We start from the raw sequence: 17,612 nt of genomic DNA, 5'->3' as shown, positions 1-17,612 counted from the left end.
TAAACGTTGAATCCTTCTTAAAATTACATGCTCTTTCATATTTCATAAGAGGCTTTTCATTATCTCACTTAGGAATGTTCAAAACATGAATCCCCACCTCAACCAGTACTTTACAGTCCCTTTAATGATGAATATTCATATAAGTACGATTTCAGCAAGAGCTTGTGGTAGATCTGCGGCAAGATTTCTACAGGTATAATATGCAGTAAGTAAGCGGCATTAAGGCTGGGGCAAGTCAGCGGCAAGTCTGCAGCAGACGCCTATTAAATATCAGTTCGGGAAACCCACTCACAAGGGGGGCCCCTCCTTATAAGTAACCCGTCCCCCTTATAAGTAACCCCGTCCCCCTTATAAGTAACCCCCGGGGCACCCCTTATAAGGAGTCTCCACGCTTTTTTGCAGTGCAACGCGAAAATGAAAGGACTGCGGCAATTCGCTTGGTTATGTCCATAAAGCTTCACAAGTTTCCTAGTTACTCACAAAATTTGAGCAAAATCGGTTTGAGGCATCATATCTAAAATCATGGATTTAAATGCGATGTCAAACGACCCATGCGAATGCTGAAATGCGAGCAATTACTGGTGTGAGTGTCGCCAGGCGCGGCGGCGCGGCAATGCTTGAGTGCAGACGTGGCGACTGAGTACGGAGGTCAGTCGCCACGTCTGCACTCAAACATTGCCGCGCCACCGCGCCTGGCGACACTCACGCCAGTAATCGCTCACATTTCAGCATTCGCATGGGTCGTTTGACATCGCATTTAAATCCATGATTTCAGATATGATGCCTCAAACCGATTTTGCTCAAATTTCGTGAGTAACTAGGAAACTTGTGAAGCTTTATGGACATAATCAAGCGAATTGCCGCAGTCCTTTCATTTTCGCGTTGCATTGCAAAAAAGCGTGGAGACTCCTTATAAGGGGTGCCCCGGGGGTTACTTATAAGGGGGACGGGTTACTTATAAGGAGGGGCCCCCCTTGTGAGTGGGTTTCCCGAACTGATATAGATCTAGTAAATGACCTAATTTAACCTACATCGGCAAGTATGTCAATAATGCACGAATTATCAGGGCTGCTGCAAGTGTGCGGCAGTCTAATGCTTAGACTCAGCTATATAGTTCTACATACAATTGCAATGCATCACATGATTTATATACCCACAAAAAATTGTTATGTTTTATGGCACGGTTACTAAACTATCTGTGGCGGATCTGCAGCAGGCTGTTAATGATGAATATTCATAAGTACAATTTCAGGAAGAGGTTGTGGCAGATCTGCGGCAAGATTTCTACACATGCAGGTATGCAGTATGCGAGAAGTCTGCCACAAGTTCCTCTCTGTGGCAGCCTTCCCGCGGATCTGCCACAGACTGTTCCTGCCGCATACTAACAGTTAGTATGCAGGAGGTCTGCAGCAAAGCTTGGTTCTGCCGCATACTCCCGCTTACTCTTGCCGCAGACTAAAAAGTATGCCACAGACCTACCTCAAGTCTGCCGGAGATCTGCGGCAGACTTTTCTTTTTCTTATGGGATAATTGTCATCATAATCCGACGGTAGAATATTTAGACTAGGAGAAATTAAACTTAAAGCAATTAGTGTCCAATGGTGTCAGCAGAAATGTTACAGCCATTTTAGGGGTTCAAAACAATATGATTATGACGCATTTTGTATAACTAGGCCTAGGGCCTACATCGCCGTAAAATGAAATTCACCCATGCCGGTGATCTTACTTTAGTATCAGTTTGTTTGCCAGATCCTGATGTTTGATTTCATAATCGTCTTTTTAGTAATTTCATGGCTGAATTCGTGATAAATGAGCAAACTTGTAGAAAGAGTTGGCTTTGAGAATGTGGCACCAGATTTCGACATTCCCATCCACGTTATAGAGGAAACAACAAGTTCTTGCACTGGTATGATTGCTGGTTTGCGTCCACAATGCAGTGTACGTGTACTGTAAGCGCCATGTGTGATGCGCGCTGTGATTGTGTCGAAAAGTGATGCTGGGTGTCGAAATCTGATACAGTATTCATCGCATAATCGGGCATCTGATAATCGGGAACCTCGCTTAAATGACATACGCTTCCCAGAAACATTTCCAATGCACGTTATTTTCACTGGATAATCGGGCGGGAACCTCTGATAAACGGGACAATTTTTCTTCAAGCGATCTTTGATTTTGTTGATATTTTACACAAAAAATCTACCAAAATACCACAACAATATTTCAAAGATTCCCTATCAGTTGTCGTTTACATCAAACTTACAAAGCAAGCTTCGGACTGGTGTGTTTTGACCTCCGTCCATCCAGTACACGTACATTTCAGCTCGCTGCCCGCCTTCGCTTTTCTGTACATGTGTATACATGGCGAGCTAGATCGCTACAACGCATGTACAGTGCAGTGATCGCGGCAAGTAAACAATCAAGCCGTGATGATTGAATGACTGAAGGACTTTTCATTGACGTTCCCACATCAGTTCTGGGTAATCATTTCCCATGGTTGTGGATGTATTTATACAGAACGCCCTACGTGTCCAAGAATTCTACGAATGTTTAAGAAAGTGCTAGCTTTTAATCCACATATTTTGTGTTCGAAGAGAGGTGACAGAAGAAGAACCCGATTGCGATTACCCTACATCATTGCGAGAATGCAGGGAGAGCTAGAGGGTCGCGCCGAGGGGTAGCGTGGTTGTATATTCATGTACATATACAGTACGTCAGTATGCATGTGTGTGTGTGTGTGTGTGTGTGTGTGTGCACTACATGTACATGTCGTATGCCGTTAGTGTATGGTGAGTGCTCATCGCGAAATCGGGCACCCCGCTTAAAGGGGCCGTGTTTGCTACTCCCAACCTGTCCCGATTATGCGATGAATACTGTACCAGCAACGGCGTGACGGAAATCGCTTCAAAATTGAACACGAGTGCATTCAAATGGGAATTCGTTCAAGGCATATTATTTTTGGCCTTAATTTGTAGCTCAACTTCATATCGAAATTCCTAGGTAAAGCGGTGCAGTATTGATGGTAAACAAGGAAATGTGCCAAAGTGTCGAAAACCGGTACCGGTACCCGAACGATACCTACATGATGCTATCCTATGTACAGTAGCCTGACTAGTAACCGCTCACTTTGATACTTTATTGTGAATAGCTTTACCAAATTATCTCCTTCCCGATTCAATCGTGAAATTTGGTTCGCGATATTGCTCTTTCTTACTTTTTATGTTACCAACATCTGTTCACGAAGTCCAATAACGGAATGATCGCGCGACACTTTGTCGTTACATCCTGTACTAGTAGCCGCTCACCCCTGACTAGTAGCCGTTCACTACATGGCGCGTGCACATAATGATGTAAGGCTCTGAAGGATGCTAAGATAGAGAGAATTCTAGTCCCTTTCTGAATGATGCTAACTAGCAAAGGGCATGCCTGCCAACACGACCCGTGTGCCGAGGCTGAAATAAACATAAATTGTCGGCAGCATATATCGGTGTGGTGGATATTCTAATTGTATTCAATTTCCATACATGTGTGAATGAACAATCTAATATCACATTGGGGATTCATGTTTTGAACATTCCTAAGTGAGATAATGAAAAGCCTCTTATGAAATATGAAAGAGCATGTAATTTTAAGAAGGATTCAACGTTTATTTGATGAAAATTGGTTTTCAAATGGCTGAGATATCAAAAAAAAGTGCTAATAATAAAAGGATATCACATTGGGGATTCATGTTTTGAACATTCCTAAGTGAGATAATGAAAAGCCTCTTATGAAATATGAAAGAGCATGTAATTTTAAGAAGGATTCAACGTTTATTTGATGAAAATTGGTTTTCAAATGGCTGAGATATCAAAAAAAAGTGCTAATAATAAAAGGCGATCGACATGCCATAACTTTATTAGGATCTCTTTGTTTCACTTGTTTTTGGGTGTCTCAGCCATTTCAAAACCGATTTTCATCGAATAAACTTTTGATACCCCTTGAACTGCATGCCCTTTGACATCTCATAGAGTGGTTTCTGAATATCTCGCAAAACGTTAAAAGCTAAATCCTCACCTCGACCAGAACTATACACACCCTTTCATGTTTGGTTGTTTTTCAATTTTATTTTTTTTTTTTATTGTGTCTGTATATGCTGCATTTTGTGTCGTATTTATTATTATGATGTGGAAGACAGATCTGCTTATTTATAGTTGCGAAAATAGAATTTTATAGATACGTGGGAATCCAGTTATAACGAGATCATCGGTTCCGGGTGATTTTGCTTGTTATATCTGGATTCTCGTATCCGAACGCTTGTGGAATGTACACTTTATATATAAATGCTCTATCAAAATTGGGTTACCTGCATTTTATCACGACGACGTCATATTGATGAACAGAAAAACAAGAGATGTAACAGGAAAATGAGAGAGCATTCTCGCTATAATTACAATTATTTTTTTTCTCGACACATGTTATCAAATATTTCAGATTTGACAAACATATAATCATAAGATCGTAGATTGGGCCTGCCTTTTGTTAGCCCCATGCTGATCAATCTGCACATCTGAGAAGAGAGAGAGATGAAGCAAAATTTATGCAGCTAAAGGTAAAGTAATTGCGCTATCAACGCTGCGTTTAGCGTAACTCGCGTGGATGAAAGCTGTGAGTAAAATCCGAATTTATCTTTCATTCTATGACAAATTATTGATATAAACTACGTGTACTATGGTGAAAGTTTACACCACAATTTATACTCTTGTTTTTTATTTCTACCAGGGAAACAGCTTCCCCGTTGTGATGCATCAGGTTGAATGCATCCTTTGTGTGAATGTTTTACGTGACAAGATTGATGGGTGAATGCCATTTTATATGAAAACGAAATCCACGTATCAGCTTACTGTGGATTGCAAAATCGAGTGAAATATTACTTGTATTTCGATAAGCTAGAGTTGACTTGATTAAAATTTTAGCATACGACCCCATCGTATTTTAGTTTTGACATTTAATTCAATTTATCTTATCAGAGTTACGTAAATGGGTATCTAACTGAGCGGCTAATGTTTGCGAAAGCAGCGAATAATGGCGGATTCTAATTTTCGTCACGGCTCGGTAACAGTTGCGATCAAACTCAAGAACAGTTTTAATTTTTACAAGCAGTTTTTTCTTATCGCAAAGGATTTTTGAACATGTTCAAAATTTCTCCCAAAACATATAATTCGCTGTGTTCGCCGCTCACAGATACTTCCGTTACGTATCTTTGGAAATATTTGATACGTACCTGGTAAATACATCACAATTTTTTTCTTGTTTAAGCCATTAGATAACGTTAATTCGAATTGTAGCGTTTGTGATAACATTTCAGCATAAGTAGCGAAGGCTATAGCTTCTAAATATTCCAATGCTGTTCCATCACGGCCCTCAGAAAGAGACTTTATGAACTTGCGGCGCATCACCTTGATTGCTTCTGTTTGGCACTGGCATAATTACAGTGTTAGTCTGCTTGCACGAAACGATAGTTCAGATAATTCACGGAGAATTAACCTTTTCTGGTTTTAAAATAAAGCGTGATTTTGCCCATTGTTAAGTTCGGTTTTTAAAAAAATAAGTTGTCATTATATCCGCACAAATTCATCTTTGTTTTTCTTTGTTTTTAGGCCAGAAAATTATCTCGCAATAGCCGGAACTCCAAATCTCCATTTAGGCTAACACGCAAATTTCAATCAGGGATCACTGGAAGATTTTGGAGTGATCCCTGACGTCACTCAAAAATGAGTGAAAATGAACATTTTCACTAGAAATGCACTCCAATTTCACTCTAAATTCACTCTTTTTTTGTATTCACTCCTTCAAGAGTGAAAATTTTCACTCGATTTTTTTTTTAGAGAGTATGGTTCATTTCTTCTATCCTCGTCAGAATCCCATCTCTGTGATCTTTCTTTCTATTTCCTGTTGTCACAAATGTACACACAAGTAGTTATGTACATGTATCAAGGCTGTATGCATGGTTGTTTAATGTGTATGTACACAGGGTGACCAGATTAATGGAGAACATTCTATATGATATAGATATAGTACATACAGGCTGACCAGATCAGTGGAGAATTTTCTACATGGTATAAAATGTAGCTACAGTACATGTATGCATGTGACAGGAAATACATTATAGCTCACTCAATCTAGAATGATTTAACCCATTCCAGAAAATTCTAGGAAGTGCTGGCTGAGTGAGGCACTGCCCTTGTAACCCAATGTGATTGGTAGTTAATTTTGGCAATGATGTTATGCACATATTAGGCAGTGAGTCATCCAGGATTCCTGGAATTTGGACTTGCTAGTATGTTCAGGTATGTGGCCCCAGGTTGGAGAAAATTACAGAATGTACTAGAAAGGGGTGAATGAATATATAAGCCGGAGAAATTCTGAGGTAGGCAGAGTACCCAACACCTCTGCTCTGAGAGTTACGTCACTTCTGGCTCTGAAGCGACTTGTTATAGTCAGTCCTGTGTTACCTGCTGACCTGCTATACAAACTGTGTTTGTGGAGATAAGGCCTGGGAGACATTTTGCCTGCAGAGAATTAGTTTGCCTACATTGGAGAGAGACTCCATATTTTAGTGTCAACGGACATTATTACGGCAAAGCTGTGACGGGCTGGATTCCTTGCTGGACATTATAAAGTGAATCATCATTAAACGCATCAACTGGACGTGGTCGTCACAACGTTTGGATTCTGCGCGTTTCGCCGTGAACATCTATCGTGGACTATACCCTGGATTTATAACGCGGACTATTGTAACCTGTTCCTCTGGATTTACGTCGAAGGAATCATTCATCGGTGCATCACGGATCATTCATTTGTGCATCAAGCATCGTATTTGGACACTACCAGGAAACTGTAGGGATTTCGTGATTTAGTGAGTAAGTGATTCCATTACTGACTTATATTTGTTTATAGTGATCATTATTGTACTGATGTGAAAACCGATTACGAGTCTGTACCCACAATATCACTGTTCATAAACCGCCTGAACATCAGTTGATTGTTTCTTTTGTGCGATCATTCTCAGAGTGACTTTGGTCGTAACAAAATTGGGGGCTTGTGTCCGAGAAGTGAATTTAAAGCCAAAACTTAGAATTTGGAACGTTCCGGAATCCAGAGTATTGGTACAGAAAAAATACCAGTTGAGTTGATTGTTCAATTGTACATTGTGTGTAATACATGTGACAATGTCAATCAGTACAATGGATGTTCAGGCATTTGTTCAGAGGACAGATTTGTCCCTCAAAGATTTGCAAAGGTTACGCAAATGTGATTTGACTGCTATTGCACAGCATTTAAATGTAGATGTTCCACAAGGTGTAAGAAAGGCAGAGATTCTTGACTTAGTAGCTGGTCACATGGAGCTCAAAGAAGAAATTGACACTCCAACTCAAGCTCAAATTTCAGATCAAACACGGCTGGAGCTTGCTAAATTGCAACTGAAGGAGAAAGAAATGGAAATGAAGGAAAGGGAAAAACAAAGAGAAATGGAAAGAGAGAGGGAAAGAGAACAAAGAGAAATAGAAAGAGAGCAAAGGGCTAGAGAAATGGAATTGAGAGAAAAGGAACTGGAAATTAAGAAATTTGAAGTGGAGCAACAAGTGAAATTGCGTGAGATGGAAATGACTCATGTACAGACTGTTGGAAATCGTGAAAGGGCTCCCTCTGAATTTGATTTGGCCAAGAACATTCGATTGGTGCCAAAGTTTGAGGAAAACAGAGTTGATGCATATTTTGTGTCATTTGAGAAGGTGGCTAACAGTTTGAAATGGCCACAGGAATTTTGGCCCATGCTCCTTCAAAGTGTGTTTGTCGGCAAAGCAGGCGATGTGTACTCATCTCTCTCTGAAGAGCAATCACGTGACTATGCTACAGTCAAGAAGGCAGTGTTGAATGCTTATGAGTTGGTGCCAGAGGCATACAGACACAAGTTCAGAAATTCGTACCGCAAACCAGGCCAGACACATGTTGAGTTTGCTCGTGAAAAAGAAATGATGTTCGATAGGTGGTACAGATCCCTGAAAGTGGATCAGGATTTTGATAACCTACGTGAGGTTGTTCTCTTGGAAGAATTCAAAAAGAGTGTTGCTTTCAGTGTGAGGTCGCTTTTGGATGATCACAAAGTGACAAGTTTGCATAAAGCAGCCTTGATGGCTGATGAGTATGAGCTGACCCACAGAAATGACAACAGACCACCTTTCAGGAATTTCTCTGGAAATAAGAGAGACAAAAATCAGTCGAGCAATCCAAAGAATGCTGGTTCTGAAAAAGGCACGAGTTCTGAAACTTCATCGGCACCAAAGCCTCAATCTGACAAAGGGTCCAGTACAAGTGCAAATGTCATCAAATGTTTTCACTGTAACAAGACAGGGCATGTAAAGTCACAGTGTTGGAAGTTGCAAAACAAAACAAAGAAGGACATGGGATTTGTCATGTCAAAAAGTGTCCTACCTGAAAATAGTGTCCCGTTCAGTGAAACACAGGCCATTGAAAGTCAATCTCCCAAGTTCAAAGATAGTACTAAGCAGGTGGATGAGAGCTATCGTAGCTTTTTGTTTGATGGTGAGGTGACCCCATGTACTTCTGGTGAGGCAGGTAAGCCAGTAGTCATCCTGCGGGATACGGGGGCCTCTCAGTCGTTGATGGTGGATGGTGGTATGACTTTTCCACCAGATAGTGCAGTGAATGCAAAAGTCTTGATTCAGACTGTTGATGGCAGTTATATGTCAGTACCACTGTACAGAGTGGATTTGAAGTGTGACCTAGTTTCTGGTCCTGTCACTGTTGGAGTTGTTCCTGAGTTGCCCATGGTAGGCATTGACTTCCTGTTGGGGAATGACTTGGCTGGGGACAAGGTGGTTGCGTCTCCAGTTGTTTCGGATAAACCAGTGGTGGTTGCTGAAACTGAGCAGTTGCAGGAGGAGTTTCCTGGGATTTTCCCAGATTGTGTTGTGACTAGGTCTCAGGCTCGTAGAGCTGTTCAAGATGATGCGGATTCTGTTGATGTGGAGGAGAATTCCGGTGTTTGGTTGGCAGAAACCTTTTTCAAGGATTTGAATGATGGGGTTGCTGTATTAGGCTCCGAGGCTAACAGTGATGGGCTGTTTAGCAAGTCTTCCTTGGTTGAAGCACAGCAGGCAGACTCTGAGTTAAAAGGCTTGTCTCAGACGGCGTGTTCTGAGGCTGAGGCTGAAAAGGTCCCTGAGTGCTATTATGTCAAAGATGGCATTTTGATGAGGAAGTGGAGACCTCCCCATAGGCCAGCTGATGAGGATTGGACGGTGGTCCGTCAAGTTGTTGTCCCTCCCTGTTACCGCGGTGATATCTTGAGGATTGCTCACGAGTTACCTGTTGGCGGCCATTTAGGCGTCAGAAAGACAAAGGATCGGATCATGAGGCATTTCTATTGGCCAGGGTTGAATGTGGATGTGGCTGAGTTTTGCAAGACTTGTCACACATGTCAGGTGGCTGGTAAACCACAGCATTCAGTGAAGCCGGCGCCATTGATTCCGATACCTGCATTTGAAGAACCATTCAGTCGGGTTCTAGTTGACTGTGTTGGACCTTTGCCTAGGACTAGGTCGGGTCATAAGTACCTCTTGACAATCATGGATATGCGCTTAGAAACATCAGTATTAAGCGCTATATAAACGTTATTCATTATTCATTATATGTCTACACGGTTTCCAGAAGCTATCCCATTGAGAAATATCACTGCAAAGACTGTGGTAGATGCTCTAGTGCAGTTTTTCACTAGGTATGGGTTGCCCAAGGAAGTGCAGTCTGACCAAGGGTCAAATTTCATGTCAGGCATATTTCAAGAGGCGATGTATCGTTTGGGTGTGAAGCAGCTGAAGTCGTCAGCTTATCATCCCCAATCCCAAGGTGCGTTGGAGCGCTACCACCAGACCCTAAAGACAATGATTAGGGCATTTTGTGAGGAGTATCCCGAGGATTGGGATAAGGGCATCCCTTTCCTGCTGTTCGCAACGAGGGACTCCCCAAATGAGTCGACGGGTTTCAGCCCATTTGAGTTGGTGTACGGTCATGAAGTTAGGGGCCCACTGAAGCTCATCAAAGAGAAATTCATGACTGAGGATGATGAGGTCCACTTACTTGACTATGTGTCAAAGTTTCGTGAAAGGCTTTCAAAGGCTTGTGAGGTAGCTAGGGAACACTTGAAAGTGTCACAAGACTCAATGAAGAGAAAGGCAGACAAAAATGCCAAAGCCCGAACCTTCAAACCAGGTGACAAAGTTCTTGTACTGCTGCCCATACAAGGTGAACCACTGAAAGCCAAGTTCAGTGGCCCATACTGTGTCAAAAAGAAACTCAATGATGTGAACTATGTGATCAGCACACCAGACAGATGCAAAGAACAGAGAATGTGTCATGTCAATATGTTGAAAGAGTGTTATGACAGAAAGTCAGTTGGTGTGACATAGGTAGTGGATAGCACAGTAGAAGTTAAGGGTGAAAGGTTTTCACCTCACATTACACATACAGTGTTTAGCATATCCATTAATGTATGCAAAACAGTTTGACATGATTGTATAAGTTTCAAGAATCCAAGCAATATCAATGTAAATGGTATCCATGAAAAGAGAACATGGAATTAATGCAGCTATTCAAAAGGCATGTGATAGTATGTGATTATGGTTGTTTGAGTTGGATTTTACCTCACATTCGTTGTAAATAACAATAAGAAATTGTGAAGGTAAAAGAAACCCTTGCTACGGCAAGGCTTTCTTTTTCCCATGGGGGATGGTGTCACAAATGTACACACAAGTAGTTATGTACATGTATCAAGGCTGTATGCATGGTTGTTTAATGTGTATGTACACAGGGTGACCAGATTAATGGAGAACATTCTATATGATATAGATATAGTACATACAGGCTGACCAGATCAGTGGAGAATTTTCTACATGGTATAAAATGTAGCTACAGTACATGTATGCATGTGACAGGAAATACATTATAGCTCACTCAATCTAGAATGATTTAACCCATTCCAGAAAATTCTAGGAAGTGCTGGCTGAGTGAGGCACTGCCCTTGTAACCCAATGTGATTGGTAGTTAATTTTGGCAATGATGTTATGCACATATTAGGCAGTGAGTCATCCAGGATTCCTGGAATTTGGACTTGCTAGTATGTTCAGGTATGTGGCCCCAGGTTGGAGAAAATTACAGAATGTACTAGAAAGGGGTGAATGAATATATAAGCCGGAGAAATTCTGAGGTAGGCAGAGTACCCAACACCTCTGCTCTGAGAGTTACGTCACTTCTGGCTCTGAAGCGACTTGTTATAGTCAGTCCTGTGTTACCTGCTGACCTGCTATACAAACTGTGTTTGTGGAGATAAGGCCTGGGAGACATTTTGCCTGCAGAGAATTAGTTTGCCTACATTGGAGAGAGACTCCATATTTTAGTGTCAACGGACATTATTACGGCAAAGCTGTGACGGGCTGGATTCCTTGCTGGACATTATAAAGTGAATCATCATTAAACGCATCAACTGGACGTGGTCGTCACAACGTTTGGATTCTGCGCGTTTCGCCGTGAACATCTATCGTGGACTATACCCTGGATTTATAACGCGGACTATTGTAACCTGTTCCTCTGGATTTACGTCGAAGGAATCATTCATCGGTGCATCACGGATCATTCATTTGTGCATCAAGCATCGTATTTGGACACTACCAGGAAACTGTAGGGATTTCGTGATTTAGTGAGTAAGTGATTCCATTACTGACTTATATTTGTTTATAGTGATCATTATTGTACTGATGTGAAAACCGATTACGAGTCTGTACCCACAATATCACTGTTAATAAACCGCCTGAACATCAGTTGATTGTTTCTTTTGTGCGATCATTCTCAGAGTGACTTTGGTCGTAACACTGTACCCAACTTCATCTCTTCTATCTTCTTCTCCTCTTCTTTCTTCTTTCTTAATGTCTTTGTGCCTTCTTCTTTCTTTCCTTTGTTTCTCTCTCTCCCTCTCTTCCTTTCTTTTCTTCAACTCTCTTTTCTGTTGGGATTTCATTTGAGTTATGAAATCATCTCCTGATATTGCTTCAGTTCAGTAGCTGCAATTTCCTTTTTTGACTATCTGGAACGTGTACTTCAGGAAACTCGATATTATGTTCGAGAGAAACCTTATTTCACTTTTGGATTAACGAACCTCATGAATAACAAGTTGTAACCGTGTATATATATATATATATTTATTTATTTATAGCAATGTCACAATAGAGGAATGCATTAAATGCCAATTTGCCTTAATTATAATTCAAAATCTGAATTTTTGGGGGCCTCCCCCTTCGTCGGAGATCCAAGCAAGAGGATAGTTAGCTGGGGGGTAATCAATCGATGTGGTCTGAAAGCGCACATGCCACACGTAATGAGTGGGGGGTGAACGGTAACTAGTCAAGTGCCATCTCTGTACGAGTTTCGAACTTTTTCTTTTCGCGGACGCAATTCCACGTACATTGCACTACTATCGTTCAGTTATTTGCCGACAGTCGTCAGGTCGACAACTAGCGCCTATTCGTACGACTTATCTCAACTTTGCGGGATTTTAACTAAAAAACCAAGGCCTACTCACTAACTTCAGTAGACGAGACCTTTCTGGCCATCAGGAATCTCCAGATGTGGCTAATTGCATTTAAACCTCATAAAATAGTCATGAATACTTTGAATATTGCATTTTGTTTGAGCATCGGATTCTTAATAGCATTGCGCATACGCGTACTGCAGTGCGTATTACAGAATGTAGGCAAGATATTCTTGATCATCATTAACTACACTCGTGCGCTAAGGGGTGAGCGGTTACTCGTCAGGCTACTGCACTCTAAAATCTATATCTCATCAATGTCATATTCAATGAACATTGCACTAAACCCTCCCTCTTGACAGTCCTGTGCTTGATAGTAAAAAAAAAAGGAAACATTTCCGTTTGCTGATCCATTGTGAATATATGTAATTACAATGCATTGAATAAAAGGGCTGTAGTAGGCCCTACACTGCACACGTAATATTTTATTTCAAATATTCTTTCCAGTGTCACAACTTAACTCTATTGAATGATTGACTGATCCTAGATTAGTCAGACTGCTCTAACTTTTTATTACATTTTCTATTAGGCCAAGTAAAAAAAGAAACCAGTTTCTCGTCCTCGCGCGCATCGATTTTGGCCGCCGCATCGATTTTTTTACTATTTACTATTTTCAAAATGGGCAGAAAATACCAAGAAATTCATAATTCTCGTCCCAGCCCGCTCCCCGCCCGCATCGATTTTCAGTTGCCGAATCAACTTTTTCAATATGTACTATTTTTTCGGCCGCCGAAAAAAGAAATTGACAATAATATTCACCTACCAATGGTGATGTCTCATTTCTAATTACGCCTTGCGTCTTCTACTTAGCTGTAGTACAGCTGTAGCTTCTGTAGTGCGTATGTAATAACGCATGCATTTCAATGCCATTACAACACTAAATACCAGTTTTAAGATGGTCATTTTCCCTTGACTCCTATCTGTAGTGGAAAGAAAAAGCAAATGTATTTCTGCATGCATGAAGTTTCATTTCAAGTATGGTACATATATATATTTGTTTGAAAATGCACAGAGTGCAGGCAAGACATACACTTGGGACCTGGTCTCTCATAACACAGCTACCAGAGTGATATTTCATTTCATAAATTGGATATAGAAAATAGTAAAGCCCTCTCTCGTTACCTTTCTCAGAATTTCCGGACGAGAAACACATAAGCTTAGCTTTTTGTCAAGCCCAAATCACAAACAGAAATAAAATTCACTTTTTGCACGGATCAGGTCCACAGAAAGAAGAAAATCAGTCAAATCCATAACGACAAAAAATCTGAAAATTGCTCAAACTTCATTGCTTACTAGGTTAGGAGTCCTAAAAGACATCAAAAATATGAAATTTATGTATCAAACAAAAGCATTTCTCAAACATCAAATCACACCAGTATCCTTCCATGTCCTGTACGCACGATCTGTTTGACCTCACAATTTGTTGGCCCCTTCCTCTTTCCTCGCAAAATCTCACGAGTTCTTGTTGAAGCGAAACGAGAAGTATGATAAATGTGAAGCATACTGTTCATTATGGTTCTTGCTTTGGTCTGACTGGCATATGATGACATAAATGGTATCCTGGGGTACCAAATAAGAATCAGCCATTTTGTTGGATTATTTATTTTTTTAAAAAGGTTGTACCCTGGGTGCCAAAAAGAGGAAATTATTTTGGTGCACTAAAGCACACGCTAGTGGTATCGCAGCTTCCATGCACGCATAGTATAACATGCAGTGGCATGGGAATGATGTACACGCACACACAGTGCATGCATTTTTCTCTGGCTGACCTCGAGTGGATGTGAGGTGGCGCTACACAACACGGTTACCCGGGGTACTACGATACCCCGGGGTAATGCGTGATGCATCATATGTTCGGATTCTGCATGAGCATGTGCCATTCCATTTGTCATCCCCCCCCCCCAGCTTATCTGTTCTCTGTTCCAGATCAGATTTACACTGCATGCACTGTATGCGTTGCACACATTACATTCATGCCTCATGGTACGGTACACACAAATTGCATTTATGGTCTAATACAGTGCGTATTAAAAAAAAAGGTAATCCAACTTTTGAGGGCTACCATTTCTTAATTGTGAGCTATAGAGAGAAGAATGTTGATTGTGATGAAAGAGGAATTCTTCCTCTTTCCAATGGTACCTAAATATGTTGACAAATGTCATGCATGACTGAGCACACGAACTGTAAAGACAACAATGACAAACTGCCCTTTTTTAGCTCACCTGAGCCAAAGGCTCACGTGAGCTATTGCGATCGCCCTTCGTCCGGCGTGCGTCGTCCGTCGTGCGTAAACTTTTTACATTTTCATCTTCTTCTTGAAAACCCCAAGACCGATTTTCATCAAACTTGGCAGGTAGCATCCCTAGGGGGTTAGGCACCATGCCCCACCCAGGGGGCCCCCAGGGGGGCCCAAACCCCCCAAAATTAAGGAATCTGTAAAAATCTTCTTGTCTAGAACCAGAAGTGATAGAGCTAAGTTAATACTATGAGTTAGTACATTGATGACTGTAGTTTCAAGTTTGTTCATGGCAGAATCAGGGGTGCCCCCCTTGGGACCCAGGGGAGGGGGGTGGGGAAGGGTTGTAATGGGGCCTAAATTGTACATTTTCATCTTCTTCTTAAGAACCCCATGACCCATTTTCACCAAACTTGACAGGTAGCATCCCTAGGGGGTTAGGAACTCAATTTGTTACAATGGGCACCATGCCCCACCCAGGGGGCCCCCAGGGGGCCCAAACCCCCCCCCCAAAAAAAAAAAAAAAATTAAGGAATCTGTAAAAATCTTCTTCTCTAGAACCAGAAGTGATAGAGCTAAGTTGATACTATGAGTTAGAACATTAATGACTGTAGTTTCAAGTTTGTTCATGGCAGAATCAGGGGTGCCCCCCCCCCCCCCCCCCCCCCTTGGGAAGAAAGGGGAGGGGATGAGGAGGGGTCCTAATGGGGCCTAAATTGTACATTCTTATCTTCTTCTTGAGAACCCCATGACCCATTTTCACCAAACTTGGCAGGTAGCATCCCTAAGGGGTTAGGATCTCAATTTGTTAAAATGGGCATCATGCCCCACCCAGGGGGCCTCCAGGGGGGCCCACACCCCCAAAATGAAGGAATCTTTAAAAATCTTCTCTAGAATCATAAATTAAGTTATAGAGCTAAGATGATACTATGAGTGAGTACATTAATGACTGTAGTTTCAAGTTTGTTCATAGGAGATCCAGGGGTGCCATTCTTGGGGGCAGGGGTGGGGGGGTGGTTGGGAAGGTCCAAATGGGGGCCTGAAATGTATATTTTCATCTTCTTCCTGAAAACCTCATGATGGATTTTCGTCAAACTTGGCAAGTAGCATCCCTAGGGGGTCAGGATCTCAATTTATCAAAATGAGCACCATGCCCCACCCAGAGGGCCCCAGGGGGCCCCACTCCCCCCAAATTAAGGAATCTTAAAAAATTTGGGCCCTTATTGTACATTTTCATCTTCTACTTGAGAATGCCTGGTCAAATTTTGTTAGAGCTGTGAATAATTTAGATCAGTGACTGCGTGAAAGGTGAACTTGCGATACTCAGGTGAGCGCTAGACCCGCGGGTCTCTTGTCCAAGTTTGAGTGTTGCATGAAGGAACAATGCATGTCTCACTGAATACTAGTAGATGAGATCTGTCAATGAAAGTGTCCAAATAAACAGGCCAACCTGTACAAATGCATGTTTGTGTTTAGGTTTGTGTTCAGTGTTTCTTCTAACATTTTATGGTCCATATCAAACCTGCAACATGGCCACCTGTCCGATAACTTGGTCTCTCCGACAAGGCCAACCCACACAGTCCATTTTCGCCGTTCATATGCACCGCTGTTTTGCTCGTAGTGACAAATCATGTTTTGAATATGAAGGGAGAAAATGGATAATGGGTTAACCTTTGTGGGAGTGACCAAGTTATCAACAACATGGCCATGTTGAAGGTTACGGACCATAAAATGTTAGAAGAAACCATAAACGGAAGCCTGAAATCATGCAGGCTGGCCTGCTAGTTTGACCACTTTCATTGACAGATCTCATCCATCCAGTGAGACATGCATTGTTCCTTCATGTGACACTTAAACTTGGAAAAAAATGGCAATTTGTCATTATGTTGTCTTAAAAGTTCATGTGCTCAGTCATGCATGACATTTGTCAACATAAATAGGTATCAATGGAAAGAGGAAGAGTTCCTCTTTCCTTACAACCAACATTGAGCTCTCCATAGCTCTCAATTATGAAATAGTAGCCCTCCGAAGTTGGATTACTAAGTGGAAATTTTTGCAGTGTTGAAATTTTCGCGCATTTCGCGCAACCAGTGGCTAGCGCGAAAATAAAAGCACGCAAATATTTTTGTGTGCCATATGCCCCAGTAGTTGATGCCTTGATTCCATGGAATTATAAACACGCGAAACTCTTCTTACCCGGCCAAGCGCAAAAAAATTAGTCGCACAAAAATATCCACTTTTACAGTACCTTTCTCTTTTTTTGATACGCACTGTACAGGCACACTCCCATTACATAACATAACATGAGTCTTCTCAGAAAGGGTGCAGTAGGGCACAGGGAGCAAATTAGGCAATATCTGTTTTTAAAACACAGAAATGTACACCATTACCCATGCCGAGATGCTCTGAAGTTTTTTCTCCTATTGTACATTGTAGATGTAATTTCGTAAGCGATCCTCATTTTTCAAATAAGTAAAATAGGTTTTCCTTTTTCTAACATGAACATGTACATGCCATCTACTTTAAAATGTGACATTTGCTCCTTCAAATTTGTGTTACATGTATTTGACTGGTAAAGGATTTATCAAATAATCCATGCTCTGAAGTCACTTCAAAGCCAAGTTACGAAACGATAGTTTTACAGAGCCCATGTATTGCAATGCTTAATGCACTTGTCAATTGTAGTCCCGGCCCATGGGTATCTGGGGATGGCCGGGACTTGCATCCCACTTGCAA

At 41.5% G+C, this 17,612-nt stretch overlaps 1 protein-coding gene across 1 annotated transcript in view; it reads left to right on the top strand.

Moving 5' to 3' along the window:
* Window positions 1-17,612, top strand: part of LOC140243382 (lysosomal membrane ascorbate-dependent ferrireductase CYB561A3-like) — a 52,696-nt gene that overhangs the window by 851 nt on the left and 34,233 nt on the right. The gene's annotated exons all lie outside the window — the stretch shown is intronic.

Source organism: Diadema setosum, chromosome 20, assembly GCF_964275005.1.
Source record: "Diadema setosum chromosome 20, eeDiaSeto1, whole genome shotgun sequence".
Taxonomy (NCBI): domain Eukaryota; kingdom Metazoa; phylum Echinodermata; class Echinoidea; order Diadematoida; family Diadematidae; genus Diadema; species Diadema setosum.
Note: the sequence above shows the minus strand (reverse complement) of the source record. Positions and strands in the feature narration are given on the sequence as shown.